General features: G+C 38.6%; 1 protein-coding gene across 1 annotated transcript in view; it reads right to left on the bottom strand.

The window, feature by feature from the left end:
• Positions 1–25235, bottom strand: part of LOC101889276 (tripeptidyl-peptidase 2) — a 251316-nt gene that overhangs the window by 24910 nt on the left and 201171 nt on the right. The window lies entirely within an intron of this gene.

The raw sequence follows: 25235 nt of genomic DNA on the forward strand, positions 1-25235 counted from the left end.
CTGCAGGTGATGCAGTGGCAGTGATGTTGGCCACCCAAAAAATATGACAAAGAAAAATATTCCGCATTCCGTTCATGTCCAACGCCAAAATGAAATATGGAAATAAGGGAAGAGAAAGAAGAGACAAAGTATTAAACCGCAAATAAATGAAAAATTCAAATAAAGCCAGTGAGCCAGTGGCTGAGCGAGTGAGTGAGTGAATAAGTAGCAGCGTTTTACGCGCTTGGTTAGAGTCAATTTAGAAGTTCATTATTTTTAAATCGTGAACAATCTATATTTTTTTGGTCTGGTGTACGTTCGTTTGCCGCTTTGCGGTAGCATCCAATCATTCTTAACTCTCTGTGCACAGCATATTGTGTGTGTGTGCGTGAGTTTGGGGTTCTTGGGTGCTGTTTAGGGTTGTCGTGAATGATTTTGTACCAAATTTTAGGGAGGGAGCGACCATAAAAGAATGTCAATAAAAGGGTCCTCTATATAGAGCCATCTACTGTGGAGTAGATGGCGCCTACAATCATCTACTATAGAGTAGATGACGTCTACAGTCATCCACTGTAGAGTAGATGACGTCTACAGTCATCTACTGAAGAGTAGATGACGCCCACAGTCATCTACGGTAGAGTAGATGACGCCCACAGTCATCTACGGTAGAGTAGATGACGCCCACAGTCATCTACGGTAGAGTAGATGACGCCCACAGTCATCTACGGTAGAGTAGATGACGCCCACAGTCATCTACGGTAGAGTAGATGACGCCCACAGTCATCTACGGTAGAGTAGATGACGTCCACAATCATCTACGGTAGAGTAGATGACGCCCACAGTCATCTACGGTAGAGTAGATGACGCCCACAGTCATCTACGGTAGAGTACATGACGTCCACAATCATCTACGGTAGAGTAGATGACGCCCACAGTCATCTACGGTAGAGTAGATGACGCCCACAGTCATCTACGGTAGAGTAGATGACGCCCACAGTCATCTACGGTAGAGTAGATGACGCCCACAGTCATCTACGGTAGAGTAGATGACGCCCACAGTCATCTACGGTAGAGTAGATGACGCCCACAGTCATCTACTGTAGAGTAGATGACGCCCACAGTCATCTACGGTAGAGTAGATGACGCCCACAGTCATCTACGGTAGAGTAGATGACGCCCACAATCATCTTTAGAGTAGATGACGCCAACAGTCATCTACGGTAAAGTAGATGACGAATACAGCCATGTACCGTAGGGGGTGAGTAGATAGGGGTCTGCTACAAACGACAACAAAAAGGGCCAAAATTGAATCTTCAACCAAATTCTGCCTCCAATACCTTTCAAACGGCAACCCAGTTTCGTTTTCAGAGTAGCTTCTGTGGTTTTGAACGTTTTGGCTACATAAAGAATTACCCAGCATTGCAGCGACACAAAACATGGTTGAGATTTTTATTCATCCATTTATCCCTACCTACTTTCCTTCCTCCCTCTCTCTCCTCACCTCTCCCACCCAACCCCTAGCTTTTATAATTGGCTAAATGCTTGTTGCTGGTTTTGTAATATAAACGAAAGTAAAGTATATCGGTAGATATCTATGCACGCGTCTGCATGTTGATTCAGGACAAACACTCAGCGTTTGTCTGTGTGTTTGTGTCTACTACTCTGTTTTGCCGGGGATGTTCCATGGAAATGCCAGGAGCCCGGCAGCCAGGTGATGGGAATATTCCGGAAGTTTTCTGGCTGATTTTAAGTGTTAAAGTTCGGTTTTCGGTATTTAATATTATTTTCCCGTTCTCTTCCTCTCCCGTTGCTATAAAATTTATGGTTTTTATGGTGAACAAAGTTAAATGTTAAACATTTTTGGGAATTTATAGAGAATAGAAAAAAAAATCGGAGGAAAAAAAATGATTGTAATTATCTGGTATTTAGGCAGTCAGCACGCAAGGATCTACTCGTCAGTAGCGGCAGCAGCAGCATCAACAGCATGCTTTTCAATTTTAATAATACATACAAAAGCCATTATGGTTAGTAGTTTAGGAGAATTTATGACCCTTTGGTTAGCACTGCAGCAGTGATGGTTGTGTGCCAGAGAGTGGTAGTAGCATTAAAAGCTAGTTTCCATGGCTTAGGTTGCGATTTTCGTCATTATATTTATAAGATGCTAGGAAAAAGGTTTGCGGATTAAGGTAGAATCGGGTCGATTCTTAAATGGATAGGAAACATAAATCTGGATGATGAATGTGTGGGAAATTTGGAGTCAACATAAGTTTAGGCTGTTGAAAGAAAATTATTTACACAATAGACCTTGACCTAGTAGATGACAAATAAAGCAATAGAGTAGATGACAAAAATGTCATTTTCTATGGAATAACTGATTAACAATCGCTTTACTAAGAGAAGATTGCCCAAAAGTTATTTCTGTGAAGATGATAACTCACAGAGTCATCTACATTCAATGACTGTATTCGATATCTACTGTAGAGAAGATGTCGCAAAAAGTCATCTACAGCAGAGTAGATAACGCCTCTGGTCATCTACGGTAGAGTAGATGACGCCTCTGGTCATCTAAGAGAAGATTGCCCAAAAGTTATTTCTGTGAAGATGATAACTCACAGAGTCATCTACATTCAATGACTGTATTCGATATCTACTGTAGAGAAGATGTCGCAAAAAGTCATCTACAGCAGAGTAGATAACGCCTCTGATCATCTAAGGTAGAGTAGATGACGCCTCTGGTCATCTACGGTAGAGTAGATGACGCCTCTGGTCATCTACGGTAGAGTAGATGACGCCTCTGGTCATCTACGGTAGAGTAGATGACGCCTCTGGTCATCTACGGTAGAGTAGATGACGCCTCTGGTCATCTACGGTAGAGTAGATGACGCCTCTGGTCATCTACGGTAGAGTAGATGACGCCTCTGGTCATCTACGGTAGAGTAGATGACGCCTCTGGTCATCTACGGTAGAGTAGATGACGCCTCTGGTCATCTACGGTAGAGTAGATGACGCCTCTGGTCATCTACGGTAGAGTAGATGACGCCTATAGTCATCCGCGGTAGAGTAGATGACGCCTATAGTCATCTACGGTAGTGTAAATGTCGCCTATAGTCCTCTACGGTAGTGTAGATGTCGCCTACAGTCGTCTACGGTAGTGTAGATGTCGGCTACAGTCGTCTAAGGTAGAGTAGATGACGCCTCTGGTTATCTACGGTAGAGTAAATGACGTCTCTAGTCATCTACAGAAGAGTAGATGACGTCTCTAGTCATCTACGGTAGAGTAGATGACGCCTCTGGTCATCTACGGTAGAGTAGATGACGCCTCTGGTCATCTACAGTAGAGTAGATGACGCCTCTGGTCATCTACAGTCGAGTAGATGACGCCTCTGGTCATCTACGGTAGAGTAGATGACGCCTCTGGTCATCTACGGTAGAGTAGATGACGCCTCTGGTCATCTACGGTAGAGTAGATGACGCCTCTGTTCATCTACTGTAGAGTAGATGACGCCTCTGTTCATCTACGGTAGAGTAGATGACGCCTCTGGTCATCTACGGTAGAGTAGATGTGCCTCTGGTCATCTACGGTAGAGTAGATGACGCCTCTGGTCATCTACGGTAGAGTAGATGACGCCTCTGGTCATCGACGGTAGAGTAGATGACGCCTCTGGTCATCTACGGTAGAGTAGATGACGCCTCTGGTAATCTACGGTTGAGTAGATGACGCCTACAGCCATCTACGGTTGAGTAGATGACGCCTCTGGTCATCTACTGTAGAGTAGATGACGCCTACAGCCATCTACGGTTGAGTAGATGACGCCTCTGGTCATCTACGGTAGAGTAGATGACGCCTCTGGTCATCTACTGCAGAGTAGATGACGCCTCTGGTCATCTACGGTAGAGTAGATGACGCCTCTGGTCATCTACGGCAGAGTAGATGACGCCTACAGCCATCTACGGTTGAGTAGATTACGCCTCTGGTCATCTACGGTAGAGTAGATGACGCCTACAGCCATCTACGGTTGAGTAGATGACGCCTCTGGTCATCTACGGTAGAGTAGATGACGCCTCTGGTCATCTACTGTAACGTAGATGACGCCTCTAGTCATCTACTGTAACGTAGATGATGGCTAAAGACATCTACTGTTGAGTAGATGACGAGTAGAGTCAGCCACTCTGGCATAGATGACCAAAAGACCAACCAATGTCACTTGCTCTGTCGTTGACGACAAATAACCTATTTGACTTAACTGAAAATTACCAAAAATATATCCTCCCCAAATCTTTTTCACTTTGTTTACCACATTGCCCTGATGAATAAATAATTGAACTTTTTTTTTTGTTGTTGCAAAATGGTCAGGCTTATCCCTTTATTGTTGTTTTTATAAAAACAACGTTTGTTTATTAGTGGAGAACGATGGTAATGTTTACCAGGGGGTAAGGCAGGGAATACCTAGGTTTCGGAAAGAGCCACCAATCCTCATCAGTTCCCTTGTTTTTGTCTGGGATATTCTCCCCAGAAGTTATTTTAAAAATAACTTCTATGACAAAAAACATTTTTTACCCAAGTGACGAGATCGTAAGCTCAATAGAAGAGGAACCAAAGAATTATATAAAACTAAAATTCTTTTGGAAAGTCTTCTAAATCTTACAACCGCACTTATAAACATTTTCATCTTTCTCCACTTGTTATGCTTTCGTTCCACTAATAAACAAACGTTGTTTTTATAAAAACAACAATAAAGGGATAAGCCTGACCATTTTGCAACAACAAAATACTACGGTATCCCGAACAAACAAGCCACACTGTTCTAAATAATTGAACTTAATTTGTCCTGGCTATCTGCTTCCAATTTAAATAGAATTTCGGTCCCCTTTTATTTTTAAAGGATTTGTTGTCAAGGAGATACACAAAATTCAAAGTAGATTTTCCGATTGTAAACAATCTAATTAAGCCTATGTGGTGAGTGAAGAGAGGTGGAGTGGGGCAGGACGAGAAGGAGAATAAATACGTCAATAAAATATTAATGTCTTACGTGGTCAGTTGACATGATTACTATTCCGAATTTGATTGGCAAATACTCCAAAAGCTATGCTTTCAAAGACATTAAATATCGATTTCGTTTATTAATCAATTAATGTCAGTCATTTAAGGGAACATGAGCGCACACCAACTCACATACACACACGCACACACACACACATATAAACAGATTGTGGGAGTTACATCATGGCAGTGGGACAAGACCATCGAGTGAACAATTTATCCTAATGACTTCAGTTAAACATGTAACGAGTTCAGACCCAGTAAAGCCATTGTTGTTGTTGCTGTTTGTTGACGTTGTTGACTTGAATGAATGGTTCACATCAATATGCGGCACCACCACACACCAATAACAATAACAACAGAAACAACAGCAGCAATGGAAACAAGCGACCAAATAACGCCCCAAAATAGCCTTAAGTAGTCGTCTACTCTTCATAAACGCAAAGGAAGAAACCGGCCAGCCCGGCACGGATGTTGGCCTTAAGGGGGAATTTAAAAATCATTCTGCAACAAAAAACATAAAAGAAAACATCTACATCAGCAGCAATCCGGGAAAAAATGGCAAACTCAAAGTGTTTGTTTTTTCCTTTCTTTTGTTGGTGTGTGAGGTTGCTGTTGACCTCCACACACGCCGATGAAAACATTTGGCGATCAAGGCCATAGCCATAGCCATCATCATCAGCGTCAGTGTTAGCGTCATCGCCATCGTCACATGCGTGGAAAGTCAATGCTTGACAGTCGCAAAAGTTACAAAAGATGCTCCGAGTAATGGACGGAAACAATTAAGAAGGGTAAGCGGTCGTTAAGCACATTTGCATGGGGTTGACTGTTTTTTTTTCCCACGTTGCCAAGGAAAAAAGGACATTTATTGAAATTTTATAAAGTCCATAAAGAGTGTTGTCGTTTTTTGTCGTTCTGTAAATGGGAGACAAAAATAGTCTATTTCAAAGGAGACATTTTAGGTAATTTGAGAGGGAAGAAAATCAAGTTAGAAAGACACGGTTCGGTTTTGACGACAGTAAGATACACTCCGAGGGGTAAAATAACTCAAAAAAAAAAAAAAAAAACAAACAAAAATCGATTTGGTCCAAAGCGACCAAAAAAAGATACTTCGATGAGGCATGTTTTGTCTGTATCAAATAATATATATCCTCTGCAGCCATATGGCTTAGGGTTAAAAAGCATCAGTCGGTTTTGCCGACAGATGTATACCCTCAGCCAATGTTCGATTGTTTAAATATATATTCTGACTTCCAATTCAAACGTTTGATCCTCTACTGAGTAGGTCACGAAGGAACCGGCCAATGTTGTCCATTTCGAGTCGGATCTAAATACAGGGTAAGATAAAAAACAACTTCAACGAAGTCAAGCGCCAAGTTTTAACATTTCTTTTTTTAATTTTATTGAATAAAATAAAAAAATGTGGGAAATAGCATCAAACTTCTGAATTAGTTTAGATTTGTTCGAATTGGTCCCCTTTGGCACGAATTATGGCCTTCAAACGGCCAATAAAACCGTCAGACGCTGCCCGAATGTTGCTCTGCGGTATTTTGGCTCATTCCCGGCGAAGCTCTTGCTTGAAGTGATCGACACTTTGGTATTTTTTAGTGCCAATCTTGCTTTCCAAAATACTCCAGACACAATAGTCCAACGGATTGGTATCCGGAGATTTTGGAGGCCATTGTGTGGCACTGAAAATGAAGCGAGGAACCTCATTTTGTAACCATTCATGGGTGGCGCGTGCTGAGTGCGATGGTGCTGAGTCCTGTTGGAATGCCCAAGGTCTGCGGCTAAAATGATTGCGTGAACAAGGCTTTAATACACCCTTCAGAATATTTTCGCGATAATATTCGGAATTGATTCTGATGGCACGGTCGATTAATACGAGTGGAGATTAACTATCGGCTGTTATGGCGGCCCACACCATCACCATGGCCGACGCTTGAGTTCTGGTTGCCAACCGAAGGTGCACATTTTCAGCTGACCTCTTTGGCAAGTAAACACGATCATTTTGTTTGTTTACAAACTGCTGGACAACGAATGTTTTCTCATCGGAGCGGAGAAAACCAAATTCTGCAGTTCACCACTTTCGGCCAAGCGAAGCAATTCTTTAGCTCTTTTGGGTCTATTTTCTTTCTGTTGCGGTGTAAGTTCTTGCACTTTTTGGAATTTCAATGGCTTTATCCCGAGCTCATTTTTCAATATTTTCCGAATGGAATTTTGCGATATGTTCAGCTCACGAAGCATTTTTTGGCCACCGCATTTTGCGATCATTTTTTTTCGAACCATTTCTGCTAGTGTTGCTGTTTTCTTCCGTCCACTTCTCTTGACGTCGGGCTACACTACCAGTATCACGGTAACGAGCAATGATACGAGACACAAAAGATTTATTCAAATTTAAATGCTGGAGTGCTCTAACGATAGCCACTTGTTGTTTTCCAGCCAAATATAAAGAAATCACACTATCACGCTTGAATTCCATCACGAATAACTTTTTTTTCTGAAAAATTCTCAGCAAAATGCTTTTGTACGCTTTTAAACAATATAATGAGCTGTCACTGGAATAATTTCAACAGCTGTCGGACGAGTGGCTTAGAAATGACAGCATTCTGAAATTGGTTGCAGTTTTTTCATCGCACCCTGTATTGAAGGCAAGCGGATTTTTGCCACACATTTTATAGGAGTTATGATTAGTCCAAATTTTGACCCTTTGTGGGGGAGAAGGTACTTAAAAGAGTGAACCGATATTGTCAATTTCCGCACCTGACGTATCACTGATGGAAATATTACGATTTGCAAAGTTGGAGCAAGATCGGATCATCCTTTCACTTTTTGTGCAAAAAATATTTTCTTTGAAAATTTTGTGGGGGACGACCAAAAGGAGTGAACCGAAGTTACCATAGTTCGAACTTGAACTAGGTTTGTTAATAATATTACGATGTGCCAAGCTTGGAGCGAATCGAATGTTCCATTCCAAAGTTATTATGGTCGTTAGCAAGACAGACGGACGGGCGGGAATCGCTAGATCGACTCCAAATATCCTCAAACGGATTTGGTCCAAAAAGACCTAGAAACTAAAACCGTTATATCGATAAGGCATATTTTAGCGGTATAAAATGATATATATCCCTCTAGCCATATGGCAGAGGGTATAAACATTTCGACCTTTTGTGGGGAGAGGTACCTGAAAGTGTGGACTGATATATGCCACCTTCACACTAGACCTTAGGTTAATAAAAATATTGCGATGTGTGAAATTTGAAGACAATCGGATTCTTACATCTCATTTTATAAGAATTATAATTATTCAAAATTTTGACACTTTGTGGGGAGGTACTTAATGGATGAGCCGATATTGTCCATTCCTGACCTAGAACTGATGGAAATATTAGGTTTTGCAAAGTTGGAGCAAAATCGGATTATTCTATCTCTTTCTGTGCGGCAAAATATTTTCTTTGAAAATTTGGACCTTTTGTCTGGAGGTACCAGAAGGAGTGGGCCGATATTGCCCATCTCCGAACTCGATCGATGTTTGGCAATAATATTACAATGTACCATGTTTGGACCAAATCTGATACTCTCTTCGAGAGTTATTGTGCGCACCAGCTAGCCAGACAGACTGACGAACGGCCACTTCTAGATCGACTCCAAATGTCCTGAAACAGATTTGGTCCAAAGGGACTTAGGGTCTAAAGCCGTTATTTCGATTAGGCACGTTTTGACCGCATCAAATGATTTATACCCCCTGTAGCCATGTGGCTGAGGGAAAAAAGACGGACATGGATAAGGGACATAAAATTTCATGTCCATGACAAAGAATTAAAAACTCAATTAAGTTCGGCCCGAATGTGACACTGTTGAGTATATGTCTATAGGTGTCGGCATGCAGTTTTTGAGCGATTACCTAACTTTCGTTTTTAGAAACTTACATAAATTACAAATTTAAAAATTTTTCGCCGCGGTTAAAATCTTTAAAATAAAATATCTGAAGGTACCCGTAGTGGTCTCTTTCTCCAAAAACACCTAACATTTAGCGGCCACGTTATACAGAGGCTACACAAAATTTGGACTAAGTGACCCATTTTCAATAATGTAAATATCGATATCGAGAATATACAAATGGAGAGACAAAAACAAGATGCCCTCCGTCCCACGATGTAGGGTACACCAAATAAGATGCCTCCTATGTTCATTTCGAGAAGGAAAAAAAAATGAGGTGTCATATGAATGGCAGTGAGAGGGTGTCAATACTTTTTTTTCGGCCCTTAAAAGCCTTTAAAGTCTTTTTAAGTATTCTTTGTTGTTGTTGTTGTTTTTTATTTTCGCACAACTTAGTTATATTCTAACAACATTTTGAACTAATGATGGCTTTATGACAATGTTGTCTCCATAGAAACCCATCATGACTTTTCAAGAGACTTTCTGCGCTGTCCTACTCTGTCCATCCTGACCCCATTGTCCAGAACAAAGAATATTTAAAATTTTCCACGTGGCAATATGTTTTCAGATTTCCCACTTGTTTGGGTGTTGGGAAAAAAAAGGAAAACAATGTTACAGTTGTTGTCATTTAAAGAAATAGAAAAAAAAAAAAACACCAGCAGCTTTGTTCTGGGGTTTTTCCAAATAGAAAAACAAAAAAAAAAACCGAAAAAAATATAAATAAAAAATAAAATTGAAGGACATCTTTATGCAAAAACACCGAAAACAAAAAAAAAAAAAAAACAAAAAAAAAAAAAACAAAGAAGAAGAATCACAAGTTTCCCTGTTATAGAGCCATTTATGCGGCATTTGCTTTTTTTGAGGGGACCCACCATGGACTGATGTTGACTTGTTTTGTGACGTTTAAATAATGTAAATAGCACGCGCACATACACACACACACAGAGAGAGAGAGAGAGACGTACGCACATACCCATTGCCAAAGAACTGGGAAACATTTTAAATGAAACTAGTTAAAAAGTTGACCCTTGATTTAAATGCCAAATGTGGTCCTTGTTTTGTTCGAAATTTTAATTAAGTTTAACAATTTAAATTTTTATGGGGTTTCGGGACGAGCACTTAACAACAAACATGCTGAAGTATCATCACTCACAATATGGCCTTATGGCCAGGGCTTTTGTTGAGGAAATACTCTTATGAGTTAAATAATGTAGGAAATATGTCCGTATTTAAATATTTGCCTATCTGATGTGTTGTATGTCGTTGGCCTTTTGAATTATGCCCCGGAGGAGAATAAGGTAAGGTGGTTTTAATGCAGAGTTCATGTCAGGAGGACAGGTCAGGACTCAAACATTAAGAGAAAAACAATGTAAAGACTCCCAGGAAATATTATTTCAAATGGATGAATATGACTCCATGAAATCATAGAACCTAAGTGACCTGATGGTAGGTTCTCTCGAAGGAAGTTAGCGATTTGGCCCAAACATTACTTATCATGACATTTTTACCATACATAGATCATACAATCACGGAATAATCCTTTGCTCTGGCAGATGTAACTTAATGTAACTAAAAGGTACAGAGATCAAGATGGTGGTAGCGCTGTCATTCATCGAGGGTGCTGAAGCTAAAATTGCTGGATTGTGTAAAAGAAAGGTTACGAAAAGTCCCAAAATTTGTAACAGAGTTTTTAAATGTGACTCAAAAAAGTTCATAAAATTCGTCTCGAAAGCGACAATTTTGTACCGAAATGGGTCAAATTTGCATAAAATAAGTACTTCCACCGCATTGTTGAAAGTAAAGTAGTAGTTCAATGTAGATCTCTCTCTCTCTTTCTCAGACGACCTCATGGTCTTCTCTCTGAGAAAATCTCACGGACTTCTCTCTAAGACAACATCCTGGTCTTCTTCTATATGAGAAAAAAAAAACATGGTCTTATCTTTGATGAGATCTCCTGGACCTCTCTTTGAGAAGATCCCATGGACTTCTCTCCTGTGAAGACCACTTGGTCTTCTTCTATATGAGAAGGCCTCATAGTTTTTACTCTATTAGAAGAACTCATGGTCTTCTTTTCTATGAGAAGATCTCACGGTCTTCTTTAATATGAGGAGACCTCCTGGTCTTCTTCTATCTGAAAAGTGATTATGATGTTCTCCTTTTATATCAGAAGACCTCCTGGTCCTCTTTTTGAGGAGATCTCAGTGACTTCTCTTTGAGACGACCTCACTTTGAGAAGATCTCATGGTCTTCTATATAACCCCAGAAGTCTTTTATATGACCTCAGATAACCTTATGGTTTTCTATATGACCTTAAAAGACTTCATGGTCTTCTATATTCTCCAGAAGACCTAATAGTCTTCACTTTGAGAAGATCTCATGGTCTTTTAGACGAGAAGACCTCATGGTATTCTATATAAATCAGAAGGCCTCGTGGCCTTCGATATAACCTCAGAAGTCTTCTATATGACCTCAGATAACCTCATGGTCTTCTATATGACCTTAGAAGACCTATAGTATTCTATATTTTTCAAAAGACCTCGTGGTATTCTACATTACTTCAGAAGATCTCAAGGTCTTCTAAATGGCCTCAGAAGACCTCATGTTCTTCTAAATGACCCAGTAAACCTCATGATCTTCTATATGACCTCAGAAACCTTATGGTCTTCTATATGACCTCAAAAGACCTCATGGTCTCTCAGAAGACCTCATTGCCTTTATATGACCCCAAAAGACCTGATGCTCTTCTAGATGTTCTCGCAACCTTATGATCTTCTATATAACCTCAGAAACCTCATGGTCTCCTTTACGACCGCAGAAAACCTCTTAATCTTTTATACGACCTTAGTAGAATTCATGGTCATCTAATGACTTCGGAAGTTCTCATAATATTAAATACGACCTCAGAAGACCTCATGGTCTTCTATATGACCTCAGAATACTTCGTGGTCTTCTATACGACCCCATGGTATTCTATATATGAAAAGACCTAAAGCTTTTCCGTATAAAAAGACCACATGAAAATCTACTATATGAGAAGGCCTCATTGCCTTCTTCTATATAAGAAGACCTCATGGTCTACTATATGACCTCCGAAGAAGACCTTACGATCTTCAATATGGCCTTCGAAGACCTTATGGTCATTTATATACCGCAACAGAAAGAAAATAGACCTAAAAGAACTAGAGAGTTGCTTTGCTTGGTCGAAAGTGGTGAACTGCCGAATTTGGTTTCCTCCGTCTCCGATGAGAAAACATTCGTTGTCCAGCAGTTTGTAAACAAACAAAATAATCGTGTTTACTTGCGAAAGAGGTCAGCTGAAAATGTGCACCTTCGGTTGGCCACCAGAACTCAAGCGTCGACCATGGTGATGGTGTGGACCGCCATAAAAGCCAATGGTCGCTCTCCGCTCGTATTAATCGACCGTGACGACACAATAAATGCCGAATATTATCGCGAAAATATCCTGGAGGGTGAATTATAGCTTTGGGCACTCAAACATTTTGGCCGCAGACCTTGGACATTCCAACAGGACTCAGCACGCCACCCACCCAAGAATGGTTACAAAATGAGGCTCCTGCTTCATTTCCATCGCAGAATGACCACCAAAATCTCCGGATACCAATCCGTTGGACTATTGTGTCTGGAGTATTTTGGAAAGCAGGGTTGGCACTTAAAAATACCAAAGTGTCGATCACCTCAAGCAAGCGCTTCGCCGGGAATGGGCCAAAACACAGCAGAGCAACATTCGGGCCGCAAGTAACGGTTTCATTGGTCGTTTGAAGGCCGTAATTCGTGCCAAAGGTGACCAATTCGAACAAATCTAGACGGATTCTAAAACTTAGTGCTATTTCGGGCAATTTTTTGCTGGTAAACATTACCATCGTTCTCCACTCATAAACTAACGTTAATTTTATAAAAACAACAATAATGGGATTTTGCCTGACGATTTTGCAACAATATTTATTGCCCCAAAAAATATTTGAGAATATTTTTGCAAAGTTTGCCAATTCCCACGCATTCGATTCAGTTCCCAGCAAAAAACGCAAACAATTAATGTAAACACTCAGAGAACAAGTTCCTCGAATTCGTAATTAATTCGATTAGTTGATGCTAATATCGACAAATTCCGGTAATTGAATGTTTTTGGAATGGAATTCCATCAAAAAGGGGGACTTTTAATTGAGAACTGGGGAAATGTTAGTCAATTTATTTTGAAACATTGTGACAAGTGTGGCATTTCAGTTTGTTACATGGAATTTGAAATGCGGTGGCTGTTGTGGTGATGGAGATGTTAGATTCTGATCGGTTATTTCATGGTGTGGGGGTTTGTGTTGGAGGTTTGGAATTTTTGAGGTTGCCTTTGATGTTAGACTAAGAGAATATTGAAAGTTTACACATTTAAGTAAACAAGATTGGTTTTTAGTGAATGATTTTGAATCCTTGATACGTTTTGTATAATTTAATGATTTTTGTTTTCAAAATATTATGATTAAATCCTCTGTCGATGTCTTATAATTTCATCAAAACAAAACTTATTTTTTGGCGTCTAAAAATAATTTTTCCTAAATATTGAACTGACCTTATTTGAATACTTTCCTTCAAAATTTGCATATTGATCCATCTGATGAACTATAACCCTTACCATTCAAATTACATCTTTCAGAAAATTTATTTTCCAATTAGAATAACATCCTTTATCGTCCTTCCAATCATAATCCACAACTTTCGTTATTAGCCACAAACACTTGAAAGGTCTTGGAGTTGCAATATTCGTTTTCGTTTTTTTTTAATTTTTTGCATAGAAATACCTCAATTTAAGTGTCAGCAAATATGCTGGCCCTCTTCTCGCACCTAATCCCCCCCACCTACTTCTCTGGAATTCCTATTCAACAAATAGCCACACAAAGTATTGACCAAGTATTGGCATTGGCCAAATGAATGGCATGGCATGGCTTGGATGTTGGTTTTGTGGTGTTAATGGCGGCGGCGGCGGTAGCGGTGGCATAGAAATTTTCAATTTCCTTCGTTCTTGTTCGAATGATAACGGATAACCATTTGGAATTATTTAGTTGTGAAAACTTGTAAAAGAATTGGAACAGAACAAACAGCAAAGAGAAGAAGAAGACGAACAAGTGAAAAGCTGCTAAGTTCGGCCGGGCCGAACTTTAAATACATTTGGAAGGAAATTGAAAAATTTAAAAAAAATCGGAAAATACCGTTTAAATGATGGTACGCACGCCATACGAAGGCTAGAGACTGTAGCACCCACTACAAATTTCGGATACGAAATTTAAAACATTTCTGGTGAATAATGTCGGTAAAATCATCAAAATACCGAGTATCGGGTGGTACCGTTATATGGGGGCTATACGAAAATGTAGAATTGGATACGAAGTTTTTTTTGTCAAAGGCTGTAGAACCCGTTACGACGTTTGAATACAATTTTTTAAACAGTTCCGGTAAATAGTGTCGCTAAAATCATCAAAATACCGAATATCGGGTGGTACCGTTATATGGGGGCTACACGAAGATGAGAACCAGTATACAAAATTTTTCGGCATAGTCTGTAGTACTCATTACAAACTTCGAATACGAAATTTGAAACAATTCGGGGGAATATCTTCGCTAAAATCTTGGAAAAACTGAATATCGGTAGGTACCCTTTTATGGCGGCTATATGAAGACATGGACCAGCATACGAAATTTTTTGTCGTAGGCTGTAATATCCGTTACGGACTTTGAATACAAATTTTGAAACAGTTTCGGTGAGTAATGTCGCTAAGATCATAAAAATACCGAATATTCGGAGGTACCATTATATGGTACCTATATATATATATATATATATATACGAAAACGTGGACCGACATGGCCAATTTACGAATTTAACCTGTCTACTGGCAAAATACACATGTGTGCAAAATGTTAGCCTTCCATCTCAATTCGTTCGGAAGATAGCTTGATTACAACAGACTGACGAACATCGCTAAATTGTCTTAGAATTTTACGCTGATCCAGAATAAACGTACTTTGTAGGGTCTATCATGAATATTCATAGTTTTTTACAAGACATCAGAAGACCTCAGTGTCTTCTACATAACCTCTGAAGACCTAATGGTCTTCTATATGACCTCAGAAGACCTCTACATAACCTCAGAAGATCTAATGGTCTTCTATATGACCTGAGAAGACTTTGTGGTATTCTATATAACCTCATAAGACCTTATGGTATTCTATATGATCTCTGAAGACCCCTGGTCTTCTATATGACCCCAGGGTCTTCTATATGACTCCAGGAGACCTAATGGTCTTCTATTTGATCTCTGAAGATTTTATTGTCTTCTATAAGACATCAGAAGACCTCATGGGCTTCTAAAAGACCCAGAAAACCTCATGGTCTTCTATCTGACCTTAGAAGACCTCATAGTCTTCTATAGAGCCAGATGACCTTATGGTCTTTTATATGACCCTAGGAGATGGTCTTCTATTTGACCTCTTCTAAATGACCCAGAAAACCTTATGGTATTTTATATGACCTCTGAGGACCTTGTAGTCTTCTATATGGCCTCAGAAGATCTCATGGTGTTCTATATGACCCCAGGAGACCTCAGGGTCAGAAGACCTTATGGTATTCTATATGACCTCTAAGGACCTTGTAGTCTTCTATATGACCTCAGAAGACCTCATGGTCTTCTATATGACCCCAGGAGACCTCAGGGTCTTCTATTTGACCTCTGAAGACTTTATGGTCTTCTATATGACCTCAGAAGACCTCATGGTCTTCTATATGACCTCAGAAGACCTCATGGTCTGCTATATGACCTAAAAAGACCTCATGGTATTCTCTATTGCCTGTGAAGATCTTGTAGTCTTCTATATGACCTTAGAAGACCGTGTAGTCCTTAGAAGACCTCGTAGTCTTTTATAGACCAGACGACCTCATGGTCTTCTAAATGACCACAAAACACTTCATGGCCTCTATATGACCTCAGAAGATATCATGGTCTTCTAGATGTTCTCACAAGATCTCATGGTTTTCTATATGACCTCAGTAGACCTCATGGTCTTCTAAATAACCTCAAAAGAACTCATGGTCTTCTATATTTCAAGGAGTTACAAACGGAATGTCGAAATAAATATACCCTCCCTAGAATGGTGGAGAATATAAAAAACAAAAATCGAAGGAGAAAAATAACAACTTTGCAAACAGTGGCAGTTTTTCAATTGAATAGCTTTTCAGCCATTGCCAGTTATGTATAATTAGTAAGTCTTTCATTCCTTGGTTAGGAGTAAAGGCGAGAGAAAAAACGACAACGAGAGGGGAGTGAGGAAGACAGGTCTGGTCGTTAGACAGTTCATTAAAAATGGCTGGGAGATAGTGGAGACTTGCCTCAAATGCCAATGATGACGATGATGATGCCGACGACGATGATGGCGTCCAAATTAGTGGCCATTTTCTTCGCAGCCATACGGTACAAATTGCCAGCCATAAAAGGTTAATTCTTATGGCCCGTTTCGGCCCCATTGACTCAAGTGTCGTCTTGTTAGAATGTTATTACTCTAAATGACAATGTAAACGACTGACACAACAACAAGACATTTAGCATTTAACATTTCCAATTAAAATATGTAAGCAAATACTCATTTGTACACACACACAGACAGACACACACGTGCACATACATACACTCACTCACATTGCACACACACACACACACATTGCCAAAATAAATGACACAACATCAGTGGGGCATTAGGAGTCTTTAAGGATTAGTTGTTGTTTAAACATTTGTTATTTTTGGCAAAACATGACACATATTGACTCACTGACTGAACGACTGACTGGCTGGTTGGTTGGCTGGCTGAGCGACAGACGCCCCAGTTATTCACTGAAGCAGCAAAAGTTATCTTTAAGTCAGCTTAACAAGTGAAAAATTATAAAATATGCTGGGGGATTGAAGCTGCTGCTGTGGCAGAGATGTCGATATTTTTTAAAGTTTAGAACAAAAAACTTAATAAAGCAGAGCATTTTTTAATAACCGACGAATATGGAGAGAGTTATGGTAGTTGGGAGAGATTTTGTATAAAAATATTAAAACATACACACATAAATGTATTTAAATAAATTTAGATAAGCTCATAGCTCTTGCTTGTATAGAAGACTGTACGGAACTCACATAAATTGAACCCCAAAAGATAAAACAGAGGACTTCTAATCAAGAAGACTAGAAGAGCTTCTTCTCATGAAGACCAGAATGACTTTTCATGAAGAAAATATGGCCTTCTTATCATGTTGATTGGAAGATATGCTTTTGAAAAATCCTGAAAGTCTTCTTAAGGTGAAGACTAAATGGTCTACATTTAAAATATCTTCAACCCTTCTCAAGCTGCTACGGACCTATTTTTCAAGAAAATATTCTTAACAGTAAAATGTTTGTCTTATTTTAAAGAACTTCTGAACTGAGCTTCTCCTTTCGAGAAAATTCTAAGGTTTCTCTTTTAAAGACCAATGATAATTTTAGAAATATCTTGGGGCCTTGAAGAAGAGGAGAGAAAAAGGAAGACCATCTTCTAAAGAAAGTAATAGGATTTGCTTCAAAAAAAGTTAAAAAATATTTTTAAAGAAGACCAGAGGATATTTTTCTAAGAAAGACATAGGTCTCCTTTTGATAAAGGGTCTTCTGTAAAAACCGCATTCACAGCATTCGTAAAAAGAAAAGAAAGAAGTGTAGCGGGTCTTCGTTTAAAGAAGACCTGAGGAAAACTGAAATTTTATAAATTTTAGAGAAGACATGCGGCCTTTTAAAGAAGTCTAGAAAAAAATCCTGAGAGAATCCTTGACCGAAAAAAGGAGGAGTGGGTTTACTGGATGGTTAGAAGCCTTTGTTTTCATGAAGATCGTCTTCTTAAGAATATCACATGGAGTTTTCTTAAAAAGACAGTTCTCTCTTTCAAAGGAAACACAGAATGACTTTTATTTAATAAAGACCAGTAGGTTCTTTTTTTAAAAAAAATCTCCTGTTAAAATATCTGTACATCCTCTTTTCCAAAAGAACAGATAAGATACGGAGGTAATTTTGGAATGCGTGTCATAGTACTAAGTTGTCCTAAAGTGACCATCGGGTGAAGGAATGGAGCTGAAATACTGGAATTTTATAAAATGTCACTGTTGGTGTCTGTAGTTGAGAGAAGAAGGTGGTTTTGGATATGCGGTCTATGAGCGTATGAAAAGTGAAAAATGCCACAAAATGTGCATTTTTTAGAGATGGATGTTAGGATAGAGATGGAATTCAAAAATTTGGTATCGAGGTCGCTTTTGGAGTCTATATTGAAGAGGAGAAGGTGGTTTTGGAAATGTTTGTTATGGAGGCCATCGTTGGTAAATAGTTTCGAGAAAGGGAGGTTCATTTGGAAATTCAAACTATGATTGTTCGAAAAATACTAAATGATACTAACTTTGGCGTTGCGTGAATGGATAGAGCTTAAATCTTGAAACTTGATATTGAAGTCACTATTGGTTTCTAGGGTTTAGAAATTGTGGTGGCCAATTTTTATTACGACAAGGCGAAATAGTTTAAACAGGAAAAAGTTAATGCGGAACCATTGTGTAAGGGAAGTCCTCTTTAGGATCTTCCTGAAAAGAAAACCTTCAAATGTATTAGAAATCCGTTCGGCTTTTCCTTCTTTCTTTCTTTACTTCCTATGCTCTAAGGATTTTTTCTTTTGATTATCTTCTGGACTTCTTAAAGAAAAATTTGTTGAATTCAGTCTTCTTTTTCTATAAAACTTCAGTTCTCCGCAGGTGTTTTCATACCCTCCACCGTAGTATGGAGGGTATATCAAGTTTGTCATTCCGTTTGCAACACCTCAAAATATACATTTTAGACCTAACAAAGTATGTATATTCTTTATCAGCATAAAATTCTATGTCGATTTAGCGATGGCTGTCCGTTTGTCCGTCTGTGAAATTCACTCTAGCTTCCGAACGATATTAAGTAGGTTGATAAAATGTTACTTAAATGTGTATTATGTCTGCAGGACTTTTGGTATTAAAAATGGGCCATGTAGGTCCTCGTTTTGGCATAGCCCTCGTATAATGGTACCTCCCTGTGTTCGAAATTTTGGTGATTTAAGCGACATTATTCACCGGAATTGTTTCAAATTTGATATTTGAAGTTCGAAATGGATACTACAGCCTAAGACAGAAAATCGTCTGTGCAGGTCCACGTCTTCGTACAGCTCCCATATAATGGTACCTTCCGATATTCCGTACTTTGTTGATTTAAGCGGCATTATTCACCGGAATTGTTTCAAATTTCGTATTTGATGTTCGTAAACTATACTACAGCCTAAGACAGAAAATTGTCTGTGCAGACCCACGTCTTCGTATAGCCCCCATATAACGGTACCTCACGATATTCGGAATTTTGACGATTTTAGCAAAATTTTTCATCGGAATTGTTTCAAATTTGGTATTTGAAGTTCGTAATGGATTCTGCAGCCTATGACATAAGATTGTTTTTGAAGGTCCACGTCTTCGTATATCCCCCATATAACGGCACCTCCCCATATTCGGCATTTTGATGATTTTTGCTACATTATTCACCGATTTTTTAAGTTTCGCATTTGAATATTGTGATGGCTTATGACAAAAGTTACCTATGCAGGTCCACGTCTTCGTATAGAGCCTAATATAACAGCTACATTCGGTATTTTTAAGATTTTAACCGATTTTTTAACGGATTTAATTGTTTTTAAGAATTGCCGAATTCAACACTTTTCCTAATAACACTTTTTTTTCTTTTCTTACAATATTCCCCTTTTCCTCTCTCTTGTTCTCTTTGTTAATTCTTCCTACGATAGTACCAATTTTTCTTTCACTACTTGTTTATGTCTTTCTTTCTTATTTTTTCTTCTCTTCTGTTTTCATCTTTTTAATTCTTCCCTGTTATGATTTTATTGTGGTTTCTCCCTTCATCCCGACTTTCTTTATTATTTTCTTTCTTCGGATCTTTTCCTATCTAAGCTAATATTTCTCCCAAAATTTTTCTTCAACAAATCAGCGTAATTCTTCATCAAATAATCTTTAATATTCCCACCTCTCTCTCGCTGCGTAGGATTAAGAAACATAACGAAAATGCCAAATAATTTACAAGCGTCAATCATGAAAATCATCGCCCTCGTTTTCTTGTCGTCTTAACATAAATTTATTTATTTCATCTCCATTTTTCCTGGAGGGGCTGTAATCACCACCCATTGTAATTTAAATTATTGTATTACAAATGTCAAGCATGGCTAAATGACTGAGTGACTGACTGACTGTCGCTTTGCCTGCCTGCTTTGCTAGCCAACCTTGTCTTATCCTCTGATTATATTTATTCCCTGTGTGAAGGCTACACGCCCAATCTCTGGAGATTTCCAGATGTCGTCCGTCTATCTATCTGGCTGACTGGCTGTCTGTCCATCTGTTTTTGTCTATTTTCCAGAAGGGCAAATAAAAAGGAAGAAGACAGGAGAAAAAAAAAACAGCAGCCATCGCAAATAGCAAAGAGTTAAAAGACAGTCGAGTAAAATACCAATTTGTTTTGGTTGAGATAAGAGAATGTCATTGACGTATTTGTTTAATTTTATTTCATTTCATTTCACTTCGGTATGAAATGTGTCTACTAAGTGTCACGATGGGTATTTGCGTATGTGTGTGTGTGAGTGTGCTTGCGTGTGCGTAATTATGTGTGTTAACAAAATACCACAATACTGGGCCACCAGGGCACTCAGTCAACACATACAATAATAATACACACACATACACACATGTGTGCACACACAGACCCACACACACACAGCCTCTTACGGGGATCTCAACAAAAACCAACCATAAACAACCCAAGAAGCTTTAGATTAAAGCAAATTCACAAACTGACACATTTATCAAAAATATTAACAAGAGAACAACCAACCAACCAAACATCCAACAAACCAACTAACCGACAGACCGACAGACCGACCTACCGACCAACAACGACGACTAAAACCACCTCATCTATATAAGTATGTATGAGGAGACGAATGCATAACCTATACATGGCTTGATGTCTCTGTAAATATGTGTGAGTAGCGAGTGTGTGTGTGCGTGTGATTTCCAGGTCCTTGTGTATCCTTGACGAGGTTAACATTACATTACCTACATTTTCCAAAACCAAAACCATATGAATGAAGGTTAAATATTTTTTTTCGTCGTTGTTTTCGGTTTTGCAAAGGAGCCAACACGATGCTGACACGACACGGACAACAGTTTCTGGCTTAACCCCAGCATCCGAAGTGTACTCCTCTGCAGGACAACAGGATTATGTGATGGGAGTGTGGAGATGAATGTTATGTTTCACTCGAACGAAATGTTGTCGAGAGCGAGAGAGAGAGAGCCAAAGAGATAGAGTAACATTTTTAGCTGAAAATGATGTGTCTGTTAGGTGAGAGAGAACGAGAGAGCGTTTGAGTGAAAATATAATTATCGCATAATAGAAAATGTTAAATTGAAAGAGAATGTGACACTGAAATATATTTTAGCTCTCTGGCAGCTCTCATGAAATGTTAGAGAACATAGAGAACATATTTTGAGCAATAAATTGAGGGAGCATGCGCACCTGATATGAATTACAAGAAGCATAATTTTAATTTCGTTTTAAAAAAAATGACATTTTGAACAATCAGAGCCACCAAGGAAAATCTCAGCTTTGATGATGAAAATCCCTACGCTCATTTTGAAAATATCGACACGTAATAACCCACGTTGTACAAATTGACGAATTCTGGTGGGAAAAAATAAACATATTAAAAAAATGGAGATGTTGAAGACATCATGCCATTGGCGGTAATGACCACTTGTTGTGTTGTTATAATAACTATTTTCGAAAATAAGATCCCGCTACTCCACTGAGAAACACTTGCTTGGAACAGTCTATACCAGGAGGAAACATTTCGAAAATAGACAGTTAGTGCGAGAAAACAAACTAAAACTATTCTATATGATCCTTGTGTCCTATCCCAGAATATTTATACAGGGCTCTGTGTCCTTAATCCTGACATAGTATATCCCTTGTAGTCGTAGTATATTCGAGTAGTATGAATGAAATTCTCAGAATCATATACTGTATCTTCCGTATACAGGATAAAGTATTTGTTAAGGTCCTTAGCGAAGAATCCTTGCATAGCCTAGTTCTATTTACTACCAAGATATTTTGCAGTAGAATCTCATATTAGAATACTCCTGAACTTTTTAAGGTCTCAAGAAATTATCCAGGACTTAGATATTGACCATTATTGATATCTCCTCAGAATTCACCAGAACGTATTTTAAGTGCTTCTTATGCTCTCTCGCCGTATAATCCTTACATCCTTCAGTAGGTCATGTCAGATTTCCAGTTACTAGAGGAAGGAGAATCCAGGTAAGATTAAGCAAACCCACAACTAAACAAATTCTTCTTAAATAGAAGACCCCATTGTCCTTTTCATAAAAAATCAAGGCCTTATGATTCTCTCATAAAATACTATTTTATAGAAAACCATCAGATCATATTCTATTAACTTTTCTTTTCAAGAAGGTCATACGACATTCTTCTACAGAAAACTATAGGTTTTTCTACTACTTCTGGCAGTCTTGTAAAAAGGGAAACCTAGTTCCGTAGAAGTCTATCAGGCCTCCTTCTATTGGTGACTTTTAGATATTTTTATATAGAACAACTTCGCGGACTTTTTAAATAAAAAATCAGTAATTTTTCATAGAAAATCATTAGATCATCTTCTTTAGAAGACCTGGTGGCGTTCTATAGTAAAAGACCTTGGGGTCTTCTAAAGAGAAGACCTTGTAGTCTTCTCTAGAAGAAGACCTTGTGGTCTTCTGTAGAAAAAGACCTTGTGGTCTTCCGTGGAACAAAACTTTGTGGTCTTCATCGGAAGAAGATCCTCTAGTCTTCTGTAGAAGAAGACCTTGTGATTTTCTATAGAAGAAGATTTTGTGGTCTCCTATAGTAGTAGCCTTGTGTTGTTCTATAGTACAAGATCTTCTGGTCTTCCACGGAAGAAGACCTCACGGTCTTCTATAAAAGAAGACCTCACGGTCTTCTATAAAAGAAAACCTCATGGTCTTCTATAGAAGGAGACCTTGTGTTCTTCTTTAGAAGAAGCCCTTGTGGTCTTCTATAGAAGAACACCTTGTGGTCTTCTGTGAAAGAAGACCTTGCGGTCTTCTGAGAAAGACCTTGTGGTCTTCTATGGAAGAAGACCTTGTGGTCTTCTATGGAAGAAGACCTTGTGGTCTTCTATAGAAGAAGACTTTGTGGTCTTCTATAGTAGTAGCCCATGTGGTCTTCTACAGTAGAGGACCTTGTGTTCTTCTATAGTAGAAGATCTTCTGGTCTTCTATAGAAAAGGATCGGAAGAAGACCTAATGGTCTTTTATAGAAAAGACCTCATAGTCTTCTATAGAAGGAGACCTTGTGGTCTTCTTTAGAAGAAGCCCTTGTGGTCTTCTTTAGAAGAAGCCCTTGTTGTCTTCTGTGAAAGAAGACCTTGCGTTTCCATGGAGGAAAACGTTGTGTTCTTTTATGGAAGAAGACCTTGTGGTCTTCTATGAAAGAAGACCTTGTGATCTTCTATGGAAGAAAACCTTGTGCTCTTCTATAGAAGAAGACCTTGTGTTCTTCTACGGAAGAAAACCTTGAGGTCTTCTATAGAATATCTTGAGGTCTTCCACAGAAGACGACTCGGTGGTCTTGCATGGATGAAGATCTTGTTATCTCTTTGGGAGAAACCCCAATAGAAGAATACATTATGGAAGAAGATCATGTGATCTTCTATAGAAGAAGACCTTGTGGTCTTCTATAGAACATCTTGTGGTCTTCTGTAGAAGAAGACCTTGTGGTCTTCTATAAAAGAAGACCTTGTGATCTCCTACTATGGAAGAGGACCTTGTGGTATTCTATAGAAGAAGGACTGGTGGACTACAGTAGAGGAAGACCTTGTGGTCTTCTATAGAGGAAGGCCTTGGAGTCTTCTATAGAAAAAGACAATGTGGTTTTCTATAGAAAAAGACAATGTGGTTTTCTATAGAAAAAGACCTTGTGGTCTTCCATAGAAGAAGACCTTCTGGTCTTCTATAGAAGAAGACCTTCTGGTCTTCTATAGAAGAAGACCTTGTGGTCTTCTATAGAAAAAAAACCTTGTGGTCTTCTATAGAAGAAGACCATGTGATCTTCTATAGAAGAAGACCATATGGCTTTCTATAGCAGAGGAACTAGTGTTATTTTTTGGAAAGAGACATTGGGATCTTCTATGGAAGAAAACATTTTTGTGTTCTATGGAAGATCTTGTGGTTTTCTAAAGAAGACGTAGTGGTCTATATGGGAGAAGACCTCGTGGTTTTGTCTAGTGGAAGATCTTGTGCTCTTCTATAGTAGAATACATTGTGTTCTTTTATAGTAGAAGACCTTGTGTTTTTCTATAGTAGAAGACCTTGTGTTTTTCTATAGTAGAAGACCTTGGGATCTTGTATTATAGATGACATTGAGGTATCCTACTGTAGATCCTACTGTGTGGTCTTCTATGGAAGATTCAATGGAAAAGATGTTGTGGTTTTCTGTGGAAGAAAAGCGTGTGGAATGGGAACAAGTGGTTTTCGATTGAAAAATACCTTGTGGAATATAATCTTGTGGTCTTCTATGGAAGAAGAGCTCATAAAAGGCTGGGAGAAGACCTTGTAGTCATCTATGGATGTAGACCCTGTGGTTATCTTTAAAAAAGGACGCTTGTGGTCATCAATAGCAGAAGGCCTTTTGGTTTTCCATAAGAGAAAAAAATCTTGTGTCCTTCTAAAATCCATGCAGTCTTCTGAACAAAAGTTCTTTTTAGTCGTCTACACAGTAAAATTCTAAAGCTAAGTATTTTCGATTTTTAACTATGACCGATGTCATTTTTTTTTTTTTTTTTTTTTGAAAAACAAAGCGTTTTTAAAAATTGGTCAAGGGATTCAAAAATATAAGAAATCCCAAAATATTCTTGCCTTCATACAATTTTGAAAATATATTCTAAAATGTTCATAAGGTCCTGTTTTTGTATGACGAAGTAAAAATTAATGCGAAAGAGCAACGCCAACTCAATGCGTGTTTTTCAGATTTTGAAATTTTTCTTTCTAAAATTAAAATCAAAAATGAAAAAAAAAACACACACAAAATTAGTGTTTTATATTCGCATTAATTTCATTGACATACATACATACATACGT

Source organism: Musca domestica, unplaced genomic scaffold, assembly GCF_030504385.1.
Source record: "Musca domestica strain aabys unplaced genomic scaffold, Musca_domestica.polishedcontigs.V.1.1 8, whole genome shotgun sequence".
In the NCBI taxonomy this organism is placed as follows: Eukaryota; Metazoa; Arthropoda; class Insecta; order Diptera; family Muscidae; genus Musca; species Musca domestica.